Source organism: Phyllobates terribilis, unplaced genomic scaffold (genome assembly GCF_046119375.1).
Source record: "Phyllobates terribilis strain yellow unplaced genomic scaffold, ASM4611937v1 Scaffold_14__1_contigs__length_39327217, whole genome shotgun sequence".
NCBI lineage: Eukaryota > Metazoa > Chordata > Amphibia > Anura > Dendrobatidae > Phyllobates > Phyllobates terribilis.
The window spans coordinates 8,772,536-8,791,013 of NW_027362774.1; positions in this window are offsets into that span (position 1 = coordinate 8,772,536).

The following is an 18,478-nucleotide window of genomic DNA, read 5'->3' on the forward strand; positions in this document are numbered from 1 at the left end:
ATAGATCAATGAGCAAAATACAAGGCACAGAGTAAAACCACAAAGAGCTGAATCTACGGCTGACAGCTATCTGGGACTGCCTGCTCAGTTAAACAGCTGAGCAATTATGGAAACTCAGAGCACCTGACGAAAGCTCAGCACCTCCCGGTATCAGATTGGATGGCCGAGCTGTCAATGAAAACACAGACATCTCAGCATGCCCCTGCACCAGACTGATCCGCTGAGCTGTCAATCACTGCACAGACATCTCAGCACACCCCTGTACCAGACTGATCCGCTGAGCTGTCAATCACTGCACAGACATCTCAGCACGCCCCTGCACCAGACTGATCCGCTGAGCTGTCAATCACTGCACAGACAGCTCAGCACACCCCTGTACCAGACTGATCCGCTGAGCTGTCAATCACTGCACAGACATCTCAGCACACCCCTGTACCAGACTGATCCGCTGAGCTGTCAATCACTACACAGACATCTCAGCACGCCCCTGCACCAGACTGATCCGCTGAGCTGTCAATCACTGCACAGAGAGCTCAGCACACCCCTGCACCAGACTGAACCACTGAGCTGTCAATCACTGCACAGAGAGCTCAGCACACCCCTGTACCAGACTGATCCGCTGAGCTGTCAATCACTGCACAGGCAGCTCAGCACTGCATGTTGAATCGTTACATCACCTTTCATGGGGGAAATTCAAAAGTCAAATAAAAACCCTGAAAAATAGTCCAGACCTGAAGAAATAGTAAAATAATTATGGTTCTAAATGATATTACGATTTATGAAAGGAAGAACAGCACTCCTATTATCTGAGGTGCACGGATAGGGTCCCAATCCTTATAACAACAACAACTTAATGGAATCCGGCACTCATTTAAAGATTTTTATTGCAATTAAAAAATAGTGTATAGAATATTTTTGATGTTTCAGTCTCTGTGACCTTCTGTAGAATCATTTCATATATGCACATATATAACGAGACAAGATTCCGGCTTATCAGAATTCAAAGAACAGCCCCTATATTCCTAGGTTCAGGGGGTAATGTTATGTTAGGAGTAGTTTCACAATGGCGGCATGTGTCACAAGTAAGGCAATCGAAGCCTATGTACCCCCTATGGACCCAGGTATGGGTTAAGTGTGAAGGGAAATATGTCCTATATCGCCGCGTCCATTTGTCTACATTTTGCTCTGTCAGTTGTTTCATTTTCAACCAAAACTGGAAAGCCAGACATATTCAAAATAGCTATATTTTATAAGACTAAATTTTTTTTGGGGGGGACCGAAAAACCAATACATAATCCTATAACTACCACCAAAACAAGATGAAGTGCAAAAAATATTAATCAAAATAAATCCAAACTTTATAGATAAACAATTAATTTATACAAATACAGAAGTAAAAAAACTTTAAAAGAACCCCATAAAACTCAGATAAAATAAAATAACGGGCAATGCGGTCAAGATAATAACTAGCATAAAGGTATAATGGAAACCAATCAGTATATGAAAATAATGGTATACAAAGGACAACATCTGCAAGGAGTTTGTAAGGTGTTTGTGTGGGTTTCCTCCGGGTTCTCCGGTTTCCTTCCAAACTCTAAAGACATACTAATAGAGAATGTAGATTGCGAGCCCCGATGGGGACAGCGCTGATATTGTATGTGAAGCGTTGTGGAATTAATAGAGCTATATAAGTGAGTAAAATAAATAAATATCAAAATTATATTTTCTGTATTTACTGATTGGTTTTTATTGTACCTTAATGTTATTTATTATCTTGACCGCATTGCCCGTTTTTCTTTTGTTTGGGTTTTATGGGGTTCTTTTAACGTTTTTTTTTTCTTCTGTATTTGCATAAAATAATAATCAATAAAGTTTGGATATATTTTTAGATTTTTTTTTGTACTTTCTCTTACTTATTTTGGTGGTAGTTCTATTTTTTCAGAATTTACCTTAAAATACAATTAGACAAATGGAGTTGGGATGGATCCACTCACATTCACTTTTTTCTTGGTGTTGGCCATCATTCATATCGGCACAAAAACTTAAGTCTTTTACTGTCAGATCTAACAAAAAAAATATAAAAAGGCCTTACCTGTTTGGCCCAGACAGGTAAGACAGCACCCACCGTGTGCGAATTTCCCTAGTTCCCTTAGTTCTTCTAAGACTTTATGCCTCTATTCTTCATAAAGGGTATTGTTCTAACACTTGACTAAATGGACGCAAAGTTGCAAGTTAGTGGGACAATTGCAAAAGTTGCAACACTCGTTATAATGTCTGGAAGAACTCAAAGCAAACTTTAATCCTGTATGTCCTATATTTTTGTATAGTCATACCCGACTATATCAGTTTCTTTTTTTTGTACCACGTTACATGGATTGTGTTGGATTTTTGCCACAATTTTTGCCTTTGCAGTGGGAGATCCGACTTCCATTCAATCCACCGAGTCTTGGCTGTTGGCCAATGTCGAGCGGCTGCTGTGTAAACACTAGTGAAATTGCTCGGTATTTCATTATTTCCTAAGCTCTCGCACAAGCAGGAAACGCCAGAATAGTCATAATATTCAGAAATATCCAAGGGGATGGTAAAAAATAGAAAAAGAAAAGCGGCAGCAGAGGGAAGGATTTTTACAAGCCGTGCTGCTATTTACCTGTTGGTGTTGCTAGACGTGCACCTTCTAAAGGCGGAGGAAATGTAAATGACCCAGACTGAACTGTTTTCTGTTAATACAGGCACACGGAACAAGACACGTTTAATGGCCTCTCTTTTTTATTATACTATGCTGAATAATTAAGTTTGAGGCAAAGTGTCATATGGATTTATCTTTTAATTAAAAAAAGCATGGTTCACGCATATTTGAGTGCTAGTCCAAATAAAGGCAATATCGAAATTTATGCTTGTTTATCTAGGTGTTAATTACCTAGAGATTGTTCTGGATTATTCTTTTTATAAAGTGTCATAGGCTCGTGTCACTGATAATAAAGTTTAACAGTGGAACCTTATCAATTTGCTAAGTATAGTTCAAGTGTGACCAACCGAATGAAAAAGATCTTCTCATAATGGTATGGAGCCGACTCGCTCTGTGCAAGGAAACACGGCGGCGCTGAAAAAGCAATCTTTCTCAGATTGTTAGCCATAAGTAAATGTATACTGCATTATATTTCATGCTGCACGGTCTACATACACAGTGTTATTTACACAGTAGAAGCTGCTGGGGTAAAGGCATTCACTGGATTTTGCAGGGCTCTATGTATGTGACAAAGGTCCAAAAATAGGCAAAAAAGAAGTACCCCATAAGACTATGCTGTATCCATCTGCCTTAAAGTGGTTATCCCATCTAGACTGTTTATCGCATATCAATGGGATATGTCATCAAAGTCTGATAGATTGAGGCACCATCATCTCCCATGTCAATATTGATGGAGTGGTGACTGCACATGGATGACTCCCTCCATTCATTTATATAACGAGCGCTTTCCTATCGATATGCAGCTATGGTGCCACTTAGTCACACGGGGTAAAATAATGGCATGACCATACTTGCCAAAACTCCCAGGAAAAAGGGGACTTCCGGAGGAGTTAGGAAACCTCCCAGGTACCATCTAAACCACCTAGAAACGCCCCCGCAACAAGCTTTACCCAAAGACTGTGCCTAATGCCAAGATACTCCATCATCGGACAGAGCTACGGTTTGACACGGGGCCAGAAATTGAGGCCATTGGAGCAGTGGAAATGTGTTCTTCTGCTTTGGATGCTTCAGACAACTTTTTTCAGAGACAGTCAACTTAAAAAGTATGGTCATGACCAAGACACTGTCAAAATTCCTAGCAATCTTGCCTACAATATCAAAAAAATTCAAGGTTGCATTGTAGTACTGTGGTGTTTTTGTGGTTGGCCAGAAAAGAAGAGGCAAAAGAAATTGGTACATCACCAACTGGGGTTGCAAAAGTAACATGGTTCCCCATAGGTTATCACCTTTTCGTATTAAGTGATATCCAATATGTAAATTTAGAGAAAAGTATTTTATATAGAATTGGTTCCATGCACAAGTACGAGATCTTCCAACAGGAATACAATGCAAAGTCAAACTCAAAACATACAAAGTGATGTGATGTGCTGGACCACCTTGAAGTTCCAACTTCACCATGACATAATGGTTACAGAACTCTGGTTAAATATATTAAGTATTAAATAGTAGCTAGGGTGGAGACAAGGCTGATGGCTTTCAAGACATGTATTGGGTGTATGGTGCCAACAAGCTACTTTGTCTTGGGAAGACACAAGCAAAACAATCTGCAACAAATTAAATACATTCCGAATTTCCTGTAAAATTTGGATTTGATTGGCACAAATCCAGAAATCCCAAAATTTTGTGGATTTGGTATGTACAAATCTAGCAACATGATGACAAGCCAGCAGTCACTTTACTGGATTAGTTTGAGAGCTAGAAAGGTGTTACAGTAAAATTATTAAAACATAAAAAAAACACATACTCATCTGTCCTCAGCCATCACTTGACTTCTTACGCTGCCTCCAGTGAAGCTCTCCTATCCTCTACATGTTCTGATATGCATCACCCCCTACGTGAGCACTGGAAGAACCCAACATCCGAATGGAGGATGGGGGAAGAGGCGGTCTTAGGACTCAGGTGATGGTCTAGCAGAGGTGGGTATAGTATGGGTCTTAATGTAATGGTAAAAAAAGGTACAATCCCTAAAACCATCTCTTGAGATGGGACGCTTCACCCTCATATTGAGCATAAAAACATGGCTTCTTCATAAATTGTAAATGAAAATAGAGCGAACACTCTATTTTGACCTGTTTTGTTCTACGACCCCTCCAATGTGAACAGGTAATTGAAGTAGGTTATCTGATAGAGAGCAGGTAGAAATAGGCTTATTCTTACCTGTGTAAATAAGTCTTCCTTTTTTCAAAGAACTACAAGTAGATGGGACGATGCCAAATATCAGATATGAATATAGTTTTTTTTTGTGACCGGTGTAGGTTACTATAGATATGGGAGACATATTGTCGGCATCGTGGCACGAGGACGAACATGATGCATTTATTTGCATAGCTCGACTATCAGCCAGATGAATAACGCTGTATATGCCATGTCTCATATCTATAGAAAGCTAAAATCTTGATAGGAAATATAGCATTAATATCTCCCACCTGGGACCTCCGGGGGGGGGGGGGCAGATATCCTTAACATTAGGGATTTCAGAATCTTTGGGAACCTGAGCCGCGTGTCATTTACTGGCCCCCATCTGAGGTCACCAAGGAGAGTTACTCTTACCTGGTAAAAACAGATTCTGACTTAGACCCATTGTTCAGTAATGGGAGATACAGCTCGTTGTAGGGCTGCACCATTTCCTAATCGGAGTGTTCCCTTCCGCAAAATCTATGCCATTCCAATGACAACAGGTCTAGTAATTTTCTTTCGTTTATCCTTTTTATTTTTATGTGACTATATAGACTGTATTGTCTTGTCCCATTTGTAATATATTTTCAGTATTTTTATAAACACTGCCTAATTGTTGGATTAAATATCTAAAAATGAATAGCTTTGTTACTCTATAAACCGCACCCTATTACCAGTAACAGGTGTCCAATCGGTTTGTATAAACGATTGGCTAGTTTTTCTGTGATTATTGAGGAGCTTGGCAGTGACAGTACCAAAGTATATATACATGTGGATATGTGTTGGAATTGGATGTCTATATGTTATACGTTCACTGGGAAGGGCAAAATAACCTGCCTAGCAGCAAAAGCAGCTGTTGCCTTTTCCATCAATCATCAATCAATTGTGTGTTTGTCATGACGATTCTCGGCAAGTGGAGTGCTGTTCTTGACAGTATGTTTTATTTTACACCTTTTTGGCCCTCCGTTTATTGAGCTTTATGGTCTGGAGAAACCTCAGAGCATAGGAAATGTCTCTTCACTGGAATTGGGGCACTTTGGATTCGGACTGAATTTACTCAAGTGACTTTGCCCAAAAGGAATTTTGTGAGATTCAACTATCTCTACTCTTGGATTTTTGAATACAAACCTAAAATAATGATCTAAATCTTCATGTCATGCAGAGTGAGGGAAGAACCAAGTGCACAATGACGGGAAGCGGGAGAGGAGGCCTAAGCACTAGGGAAAGGGGTAGTGGAAACCCCTAGGCAGATCTGACAATCACCCTGACTACCCCATCATCCCTAAATAGGTTCCGCACCTATCGCCGAGCAGGAAACTTAATCCCTGACTGCCCCTAGTGATAGGCCCTAGGTAGGGAGGGGACGGGGTGAGCACTAGTCAGTCCCCACTGCAACTAAAGACAAAAACCTAAACAGACAAGGGAACTCACTTAACTTTAGAAGACACTAGAGAGATCTCGTCAGCTATCCTCCAAGGGAACTCCAAGAAGAAACTAGTCGACTACTAGTACTTCAGGCCTGGACAGAGGAAAATAGAGCTATCACCGGCGACTCTCTGTGGAGAATGAGGATATTTAAACATCCAGCAAGGGTGTGTCAGTTAGCAGCAGAGGGTGAAGGTAACAGCTAGGTCCTAGGGAGAGAAGGATGTCACTACATTGCAGAGAAGGAAAGATCAAGAATGTGCCTGCAGAGCCAAGCGCAATGACCTTCTACAGCTGGATCCAGAACGACTGTCTGTCACATCTGACACACCTGCAACACTTCACCCCAGGAGTAGAGGAGTCTAGCGATTGCTATGGGCAAGCAATAAACAGGGAATTATTCAGCTTCACTGTCCATAGGAAATAATGGAATTCCCAAATTATACCACGACGACAGCGCTGTGCACCATATTGTGGTTCCCAAAATGGTTGTCACCCTCCTACCTTCACAATAACAATATGACACAGATATGCATTAATTATTTCTCTTTTTGGGACCTCAATAATGGACTGGTTTGAGGTGCAATTACATAAAAAGGAAGCATTTCCCTTTAATCTCTTAATGTCAATCAATTGCTAAAATAGAAACATATTTTAGTGCCGTCACATTTATGGCCGAGAGGTAAACTTTAACAGTATAAAAGAAGTTTGAGGAGTTAATAGTTATAACCGGCTTCAGCTTTTATCAAAATAATCACTTTTTTTGGTAATTACACATTCTATTGAGTCACTTTTTTTGATTGGCTTGTTACCAGTTTTATTCTCATCATTTCGTTCTGATAAATTTTTTAGCATGGGAATTAAAAAAGAAATCTCCTACTTTAAAATTTATGGCTGGAGTATAAAAATGATGACTTGGCTATACATTTTGTTTAATGAGTAATATATGCATATAATAGGCATTGTAGTGTAACCATGCATAGAAAAAAAGAAAAAACTTAAGAGATTCGGGCTGAAGAGGTTTTGATAAAATTTTTTTAATTATCTCATTCATTGCTGTGTATTTACTACTAGGATCCGGGCAAGAAAAATGAACTACAAGAAGCAGATCTAATGCCCTGAGGTGTAAGTCTATAAAGGGTATATTTCAAGATAACGACTCAACATCCATGATACATGCAGCACATACAGTATGCTACAAGACCCACAGTATGGGGGACACTTTCTTACAAGTGGGTTCCACCATTTCCACTATAATGTCACGCAAGGTGAGGGAAGGAAGAAGTGTACAATGACGGGAAGAGGGGGAAGGGAGCCCAACAACTAGGGAAAGGGGGAGTGGAGACCCCTAGGCAGATCAAATATCACTCAACCCACCCTATTGTCCCTACTGTATATAGGTTCCACACCTATCGTCAAGCAGAAAGCCTAATCCCTGAATGTCCCTAGAGCTTGGCCCTAGGTAGGGAAGGGACGGGGTGAACACTAGTCAGGCCCCACTGTAACTAAAGACGACAAGGTAAAGAAACAAAGGGGATACACTTAGCTTGAGCAGACACCAGAGAGATAACACCAACTGTCCTCCAAGGGAAGTCCAAGAAGAAACTAGCCGACTACTAATACTCCAGGCACGGACAGAGAAACATAGAACTATCACCGGCGACTCTCTGGAGACTCAGAGTTTCTAACTACCAAGCAAGGGTGTGTAAATTAGCAGCAGAAAGTGGAGGTCGCTGCTGGGTCCTAAAGGAAGAAGGATATCACTACACTACAGAGATGAGAGGATCAAGAAGGCGTCTGCAATGCCAAGGGCAGTGACCTTCTACAGCCGGATCCAGAACGACTGTCTGTCACACTTGATGACATATACCCATTGCTAGCAGATGCAAAAACCAAGGAATCCAACCTCTATAGACAAACATGAGTACAACAGATTGCACTGAAGACCCGTGACTTGGGGTCTGTCATATGATGCCACCTTTCAAATCAGTTCCCTATATTGTTTACTGGCTGCAAAACCAGTACAAAATTGACTAATTTGGAAAATAATGGGAATATGTCATAAGAAAATGACCTATAAGTTTGTTTAATGTAGTAATTTTTTTTTATGTCAAACTATATTAAAAAAATAAATAGAAATCTTGCAATTTTTCACACTCACCGATTCAACTTTTTTTCAGACTCTAACTTCCTGTTGTTTCAGAAAATTCACATGTACATTAGCTGCAATGATCGGAACCAGACCTTATCTTTTGTATTGAAGCATTTAATGAGCGTGTGCAAAGGTTATTGTGCAGGAGGGGGAGGAGGGGAGTTTTGACCTCGCCTATTATGATTGATGGCTCCTGTGTTATAGAGGTGTTATGAATCATTGTAATCCTGCCTCTGATGATAAGGAGACTGCTGAAAACTGTTCTGGAAAGGGCAATCCCTTTAATTACTGGCCTGGGGCGTATTAGTACGCCCCAGGCCATCACCCCCGGTTCAGTGAGGGCTCCGGCGGTGAGCCTGCACTGAACCGAGCACATGTCAGCTGATTCTTACCCGCAGCTGTTAACATGTTAAATGCCGCTGTCAATCTCTGCTGATCACCTCTATGTAGCAGAGGCGATCGGACAGTTGCTGCTTCTAGTCTCCTATGGAGACTATTGAATCATGCAAAAAGTTTTAAAAAAATGTTTTTAAAAAAATATAAAAGTTTAAATCACCCCCCTTTCGCCCCATTCAAAATAAAATAATAAAAAATAAACCCCAGATACACATATTTGGTATCGCTGCATTCAGAATCGCCCGATCTATCAATATAAAAAAAAGAATTAATCTGATCGGTAAAAAAATTCCAAACGCCAGAATTACATTTTTTTGGTCGCCGCAACATTACAATAAAATGCAATAACGGGCGATCAAAACATCGTATCTACCCCAAAATGTTATCAATAAAAACGTCAGCTCGGTGCGCAAAAAATAAGCCCTCACCCGGCCCCAGATCCTGAAAAATGGAGACGCTACAGGTCTCGGAAAATGGCGCCTTTTTTTTAGCAAACTTTGGATTTTTTTTTCACCACTTAAGTAAAAAAGAACTTGCACATGTTTGGTGTCTACGAACTCGTAATGACCTGGAGAATAATAATGGCAGGTCAGTTTTAGCATCCAGTGAACGTGGAAAGAAAAAAAAAAATAACTGTGGAATTGCATTTTTTTTGCAATTTCACCGCACTTGGAATTTTTTTCCCGTTTTCCAGTACATGATATGGTAAAACTAGTAATGGCGTTTAAAAGTACAACTCGTCCCGCAAAAAATAATCCCTCACATGGCCATATTGACCAAAAAATAAAAACGCTATGGCTTCTGGGAACAAGGGAAGCAAAAAAAATTAAAATGCAAAAACGGAAAATCCCAAGGTCGCGAAGGGGTAAGTGTTTTCTCATTACAACCACTGCTAAGATCTCCTGCAAACTGTATTTTTGGGAAGGGAAAAAAATAGTAATCAGCTCACCTTCCAGTGAGAACAATTCGATGTGAAAAAGGTAGACCTTGTTTGGTCAGGGTGTGGTGCAGGGAGCGTAGAAACACAGCAGGCTTGGTATCCAGGTCAGAAATAGTGCATGTTATTGGCGTTTTTACCCCTCACTGAAATCAGTGAGAAAAAAAGCAGCGTTTTCAGCACAAAATCCACATTAAAATGCGCATTTTAAAATGGAATTGAGTTTTTGTTTGTCCTCCAGGAAAAAAAAACACTCTTGCACATGGATTTTGCCACTGATTTGGTTGAAAAATTAATCTTGTACTGTCATGAAAGTTAGCCGCCATCTTAGGTATGATACGTCATACCTGAAGATATTCCCTATTGTCATTTCTAAAAATCCCTCACACAGCTCCTACCATGTCACATTTCTCCAGCCCCTGGTAAACAGAGCAATTCGCCCCCCACCTCTGGAGATCAGTCTCCAGGAACTTCTTTGATATGGTAAATAGATGGACCAGCTCTGTTGTGTATGGGGTAATTAACACCTTGATGTCACTTGAAACCCGAAGCAAACCATTTGTGCAAGCCTGCAAACCTCTCCATTGTCCAAAGAAACCATGTGCTTTCTTTGTGGAAAATGGCCACCAAAAGCTACAGACATATTATCAATTCATAACCACATGATACAAGTTAGGGAACCCAAATAAAATGTATCATGTGGGGAAGGTGCCCGCGGACACAATCATGGGACTTATAAATCCACGAGGGCCCTGGAAAGCTACATATTTAGAAGAACCATATACAAGGTCCCAGGGGAGGCATGTTTAGAGTCAATGGCTTCCCCAGAAGAGTAGGATCACGACGAGACCTCTGGTGATACGATGAGATCACCCCAAGGAAAGTTATGGGTACTTTTCCCAAATGGAGCCAAAACTGGCATTGGTAGGGAGGGGCGGGGCTTAGTAAACTGACATCACCAAGAGTGGGCGTGACAGGACTTTAGTATAGCCGACAGCCAGAAACCCCCTCAGTTTTGACCCAGGAGATGATGTGACAAACTCCTAACGTCGGGTCCAGGTCTCTGAGTGGGAGGAGCACCTTTGCCATGTGCTACAGAGGCTTGGACGACTGCAACTAAGCTTGAACCTGTGGGATCGCAAATCCTCCCTTGCACCACAAGAACGGTAACTGATTTATCGTTGTTATTCCTGTGTTTTGTAATTCGAATTGTTATATCTCTTATTCTGGCCAAATACCGTTGTATAGTTAATTGTATAGCCTTGTAATCTAGTGTATTCTTATAATCGATTAAATCATAAATTAATCGTGGGCTGTATCCTTTACTCTGCATATACGAATCCATTGGTCCGGAAACGCTTGGCTGAAACGCTACTGGGTTGGTTCCTGACCCGATACAAGTCTATTAACGGACCGGGCTTGTATCAAATGAGAACTGGTGGCAGCATACCATCTGGGGGATTTGAAGAAGGCTGGCAGTGACGGTCGGAGGTGTGGATATATATTACTGGCGCAGCCAGGGAAATATATATATACCGCCCTCACTGCAGAGAGCCTCAAATACCCAGAGGTCTACAGGACGGCCTCTCTGGCAACCACTCACTCTAGGTGCAGTACCTTGACTGACCTGAGAGGCAAGGGGGCGCAAGAGAGTTGTGCCTGTATTGTGGCGTCACGGATTGGTGACGTGTAAGGGACAACACACCACTGTGTTTTCCCCCGCTGGTAGCAGCTTCCTGGCACTACTTACTCTAGGTGCAGTACCTTGACTCACCTGAGAGGTAAGGGGGTGCCAGAGAGCTGCACCCACCAGCCGGCATTTCATCACATTGGTGGCAGAGCGGTGGGATTGCAGAGTATAGTGTACGTGGGATCCCTACTCACAGACACTAAAGACTGCCAGTGGTAATTTTCACTGCTGGAGTCTTAAGGTCAGCCCAACAATTTACGGTCAGAGTAAAATTATAACAAGGTGTGTGCAAACTCAGGGTTGCAGCGGTGTCAGTGACCCAAGGTTACCAAGATGGCGGAAGGCACCAGGAACAAGTTGAAGGAGAAGACCAATGCTTTGGTCGGTGAGCAGGCAGGGGAGGACAATGTTACTCATGGCGGGGAGGAGCTCAGCTCGGGCACCTCAGGGAGCCAGTCCCCAGTACTCGGTCCCGCAGTGGACTGCCCACCACCTGCCCACCACAGCCTGTCCAGCATGGATGCCCTCCAGCAGGCGGCCCTGGCCAGTCAGCGGTCTGGGGACACCGCCACTTTTCGGCTCCTCATGGAGGAACGCCGGCGAATAGAAGAGGCGGAGCGTGCAGAACGAGCTGCGGAGCGTGCAGAACGAGATGCGGAGCGCAAGCATCAACTGGACCTGGCTTAGCGTGGATTCCTTCCAGAACCTCCAGCACAGCAGGAGGCGAAGACCTGTAAAGTCTGAGCCGAGGACTTCCCCCTGCTTGAGAAAGATGGAGACCTGGACTCCTTTCTGTTGGCATTCAAAATGACCTGCCTTCAACACCATCTGGCCCGGGATCAGTGGGCAAGATACCTGACCCCCCGTTTGAGGGGTAAGTCCCTGGATGCCTTGGGGGACTTACCTGCCGGGGAGGTACAGGACTACGACAGCATCAAGCGGGCCCTGATCCTGCAGTACAACCTCACTCCGGAGTCGTACCGCCAGAAGTTCCGGAGCCTGCTGCGTGGCCCCAAGGACACCTGGACCGATCATATGCGGGCGCTGTTGAGAGCCGCAGAGCACTGGACCTCGGGTCTAGCGTTTACTACCCGCCAGGAGGTCCAGGAACTATTAGTCACGGAGCAGTTCTTGTGGAACTGCCCAGAGGACCTCCGACAGTTCCTCCGTGACCGAAAACCAACGGGGGCTTCTGCTACAGCCGCCCTGGCAGATGAGTATGCCAATAACAGGGCGCCTGAGCCGAAGAAGTCTGCCAGCAGCACCTGGAGAGGCTGTAAGCCCAATCCTGCCCCTGTTTCCCCAGCCCCCAGAACACAAGGAGTGTATCCCCCTGTTGCCCTCTCCAGGCAAGGAACAGACGTAAGACGTTGTTATCATTGCAACAAGCCAGGACACTTTAGGGCCGAGTGTCCCCAGCGCCAAAAGGCCCCATCCCAGTCCCAGAGAGCGCCCAATGTTCTGTGTGTGGGAGGGGGTGGTGGTAGGTCCCTGGACAATATCCAACCCATCACCATAGGCCGTTCTGCGGTCATGGGACTGCGGGACATTGGCGCTGAACGAACCCTGGTACGGCCTGAGGTGGTGTCCCCTCAAGACTTTGTACCGGGAAAGACCCTTTCTCCGGGATTGGAGGCGTGGAGCCGGCACTTCCCGTTGCCATGGTATTGGGGTGCCGGGAGGGGGATGCGGGAGGTGGGAGTAACACCAAATATTCCCGCAAACGTTTTATTAGGGACCGACTTGGGGCGACTAGTGTCGCAGTATGTACCCACTGAACCCCCAAGTTCGGCTCCCCCAGAATGTCTTGATTTATCTGCTTCTAACGCCAATAATGTTGTATGGAGTGTGTCTCCTGCGGATGAGGAGGGAGTGGAACCTGAGAGTAACACACACATGGACACAACACAAACAGGGTTGTTAATGAGAGCGGGTGAGGAAGGTGAGGATGCCTCCAGAGGTGCTCAGCCAGCGCACAGGGACCTCTTGCTCTCCGGTGAGGGAGGAGGGGGGCAGGATCCTGTAGAGGGAGGCTCAGGGATGGAGAGGAAGGTTGCTACCAGCAGTGTAGGGCTTCCAGGAGAATCCAGGCCGCTGAGTCTAGTGCCTCTGCAGGGGGGGGAGCGAGCCATGGGGGGTGGGGGTGTCCCAGGAGAGGAACCGCCGGGTAAGACCCCAGAGCAGGAGTTCCCCACGTCCGGGATGTCGACAGGCCTAGGAAGCCTGCCCGATCTGGCGGCTTGGTCAGAAACTGACGGGAAGCGGGCACTACCCACGGTCACAGCGGTCATAGCCGCTGTCACCAGGAGTGGGAGCGCCGGAGCCCAAGGAGCCTCGCAAAGGTCCGAAGGCTTCCCCATTTCTGACCAAGTGGCAGCTGGGTCAGACAGCGGCCAGGAGACATGTCCGGAGGTGCTGACGGAAGATGTGGCAATTTCTTCGATTCTTGCCCCATCGAGTCAGGAGTTTCGGGCTGCGTTGGAAGCCGACGACAGCCTGAAAGCGCTCAAGAAGCGGGCGGCACAGCCTCCCCAGGACTCAGACGGCGAGCATGTGGTCTGGGACCAGGGACGGCTGTACCGGATGACGGTCCAGCAGGGTTCACCGGAGGCGTGGCCCAGGGACCGACAGTTAGTGGTACCCTATCCGTTCAGGGCGGAATTGTTGCGGCTCGCACACAAGATTCCGATGGCCGGACACCTGGGGATCGCTAATACCAAGGCCAGGATAGCTCAGTATTTCTACTGGCCTGGGATAGGAGCCGAGGCGACGGCCTACTGCAAGTCGTGTGTCACCTGTCAGAGGGTGGGGAAGTCGGGGCGGCGCTCCAAAGCCCCACTGATACCTCTGCCAATCATTGGAGAGCCTTTCTCGAGGGTGGCTGTGGATCTCGTGGGACCCCTGCCCACTGGCCCCCGCGGGAAACGCTTTATACTGACTGTAGTAGACTACGCCACCGGGTACCCGGAAGCGGTAGTTTTGTCGTCCACTAAGGCTGACAAAGTGGCAACCGCCTTATTGGAGATTTTCTCCAGAGTAGGATTTCCCCAGGAAATGCTCACCGATCAGGGGACCCAGTTCATGTCGGAGCTGATGGAGTCCCTATGTAAGCAAATACAGGTGCAACACCTGGTGACCAGCCCGTATCACCCACAGACTAATGGCCTGTGTGAGCTGTTCAATGGCACCTTGAAACAGATGCTTAAGATGTTCGCCGACTCCTACGGGAGCGACTGGGAACGTCTTCTCCCGCACCTGCTATTTGCTTACCGGGAGGCTCCGCAGGCCTCAACGGGGTTCTCCCCCTTTGAGCTCCTGAACGGGCGACGTGTACGGGGACCCCTGCCTCTGGAGAAGGAAGCATGGGAAGGGGATTTAGCCACCTCGGAGGTGTCGGTCATCGAGTATGTCGCGCGCCACCGGGACAGGATGATGGCCTTGGCAAAGCTGGTGCAGGACAATATGGCCCAGGCCGACCAGAAGCAGTGGTACGACCAGAATGCTTGTGAGTGGACCTACCAGGTGGGTCAAAAAGTGTGGGTACTGGTCCCCCTACCACAGAACAAGCTTCAGGCTGCCTGGGAAGGTCCATACCTCGTGCACCAGAAACTCAATGCCGTCACCTATCTGGTCACCCTGGACCATGCCCGTGGAAGGAGGAAGGCCTTCCACGTGAACATGATGAAGGCTCATCATGAGCGGGAAGCGTATGCCCACCCAGTGTGCCACCTTCCCAAGGAGGGAAAGGTAGAAACCCTCCTGGATCAGCTCGCCAAAGCCAAGGCGGGGGGATCCATCGAGGATGTGAGGGTTGGCCACCAGCTCACGGAGGACCAATGGTCCCAGCTGGAGGCCACCCTGCACTCCTTCCGGGAGCTGTTCAGCAGCCTGCCCGGAAGAACTGAGATGGCTGTCCACGACGTGGTCACCGGCGATCACCCCCCGATCCGGCGTTCAGCATATCGGGTCTCTTTCGAGGTGCAGGAAAACCTGTGCCAAAAGATTGACGAGATGCTGAAGCTGGGGGTGATCCAGGCATCCAACAGCGCGTGGGCCTCACCTGTAGTCCTCGTTCCTAAAAAGGACAGAACTACGCGGTTCTGCGTGGACTACCGGGGGCTCAACGCGGTGACGGTCCCAATGCGTTTCCCATACCACGCATCGATGACCTGCTCGATCGTATGGCCGGGGCCAAGTACCTGACCATCATGGATCTGAGCCGGGGATACTGTCAGATTCCCCTGACCCCCGCGGCAAGGGAACGCTCTGCCTTTTTCACCCCTTTTGGACTATATGAGTCCACGGTGATGCCATTCGGCATGAGGAATGCCCCTGCCACGTTTCAGCGGATGGTCAATACGCTGCTTGAGGGACTTGGAGGGTACGCGGCTGCGTACTTGGACGATATTGCAGTCTTCAGTCCCACCTGGGAGGGTCACCTAGAGCACCTGCAGCAGGTGCTCGGTCGGATCCACCGGGCAGGCTTGACCATCAAGCCGGAAAAGTGCCAGCTGGGCATGAGTGAGGTCCTCTACCTGGGTCACCGGGTAGGCAGGGGTGTTCTGAAGCCAGAACCTGGAAAAGTGGATGCCATCGCATCCTGGCCCACCCCTAGGACCAAAAAGCAGGTGCTGTCCTTCTTGGGGACTGCCGGGTACTACAGGAGGTTCGTTCCACACTATAGCACCTTGGCCAAGCCCCTGATGGACCTCACCAAGAAGAAGCTGCCTGTCACAGTTGACTGGACTGTCGCCTGCGAGACAGCCTTCAGGGCACTCAAGACTGCCCTAAGTAGCTCCCCTGTACTTCAAGCTGCCGACTTCGACCGGCCGTTTGTGGTACAGACCGACGCCAGTGACTTTGGCCTCGGTGCTGTGCTAAGTCAGGTCAACACGACAGGCCAGGAACATCCTGTCTTGTACCTGAGCAGGAAGCTACTGCCATGGGAGGTGGCCTACTCCACGGTGGAAAAGGAATGCCTGGCAATTGTATGGGCCCTGCAGCGTCTGCAGCCCTACTTGTACGGGAGCCATTTCACCGTGGAGACGGACCACAACCCCCTCAGCTGGTTACACACGGTCTCTGGGTCGAATGGAAGGTTGCTACGCTGGAGCCTCGCTCTCCAGCAGTATCACTTCTCCATTCACGACAGAAGAGGCCGTGACCACGGTAACGCTGACGGGTTATCCCAGCAAGGGGAGGGTGCAGAAGGACGCATGGGAGAACACAGGAATGTGTTACCCCCTCGCGCCATCTTATAGGGGAAGGTGTCATGAAAGTTAGCTGCCATCTTAGGTATGATACGTCATACCTGAAGATATTCCCTATTGTCATTTCTAAAAATCCCTCACACAGCTCCTACCATGTCACATTTCTCCAGCCCCTGGTAAACAGAGCAATTCGCCCCCCACCTCTGGAGATCAGTCTCCAGGAACTTCTTTGATATGGTAAATAGATGGGCCAGCTCTGTTGTGTACGGGGTAATTAACACCTTGATGTCACTTGAAACCCGAAGCAAACCATTTGTGCAAGCCTGCAAACCTCTGCATTGTCCAAAGAAACCATGTGCTTTCTTTGTGGAAAATGGCCGCTAAAAGCTACAGACATACTATCAATTCATAACCACACGATACAAGTTAGGGAACCCAAATAAAATGTGTCATGTGAGGAAGGTTCCCGCGGACACAATCATGGGACTTATAAATCCATGAGGGCCCTGGAAAGCTAGATATTTAGAAGAACCATATTTCAGGGGAGGCATGTTTAGAGTCAATGGCTTCCCCAGAAGAGTAGGATCACGACGAGACCTCTGGTGATACGATGAGATCACCCCAGGGAAAGTTATGGGTACTTTTCCCAAATGGAGCCAAAACTGGCATTGGTAGGGGGGGGGGGATCTTAGTAAACTGACATCACCAAGAGTGGGCTTGACAGGACTTTAGTATAGCCGACAGCCAGAAACCCCCTCAGTTTTGACCCAGGAGATGATGTGAACAACTCCTAACGTCGGGTCCAGGTCTCTGAGTGGGAGGAGCACCTTTGCCATGTGCTACTGAGGCTTGGACGACTGCAACTAAGCTTGAATCTGTGGGATCGCAAATCCTCCCTTGCACCACAAGAACGATAACTGATTTATCATTGTTATTCCTGTGTTTTGTAATTCGAATTGTTATATCTCTTATTCTGGCCAAATACCGTTGTATAGTTAATTGTATAGCCTTGTAATCTAGTGTATTCTTATAATCGATTAAATCATAAATTAATCGTGGGCTGTATCCTTTACTCTGCATATACGAATCCATTGGTCCGGAAACGCTTGGCTGAAACGCTACTGGGTTGGTTCCTGACCCGATACAAGTCTATTAACGGACCGGGCTTGTATCAAACGAGAGCTGGTGGCAGCATACCATGTGGGGGATTTGAGGAAGGCTGGCAGTGATGGTCGGAGGTGTGCATATATATTACTGGTGCAGCCAGGGAAATATATATATACCGCCCTCACTGCAGAGGGCCTCAAATACCCAGAGGTCTACAGGACGGCCTCTCTGGCAACCACTCACTCTAGGTGCAGTACCTTGACTGACCTGAGAGTCAAGGGGGCGCCAGAGAGTTGTGCCTGTATCGTGGCATCACGGATTGGTGACATGTAAAGGGACAACACACCACCGTGTTTTCCCCCGCTGGTAGCAGCTTCCTGGCACTACTTACTCTAGGTGCAGTACCTTGACTCACCTGAGAGGTAAGGGGCGCCAGAGAGCTGCACCCACCGGCCGGCATTTCATCACATGTACATTACGAAGTCTGGAACAAATTCTGCATAAAGAATTGACATGCTGCGCATTTTAAGACCTGTACCCCAGATCAATTCATAAATATATAAGAAAGTCTATTCTGCTTGGTCCCTTGGTACTGACTCTTTTGGTATGAGTGGTTCCTCCTTATCAGCATTCTGCCAGC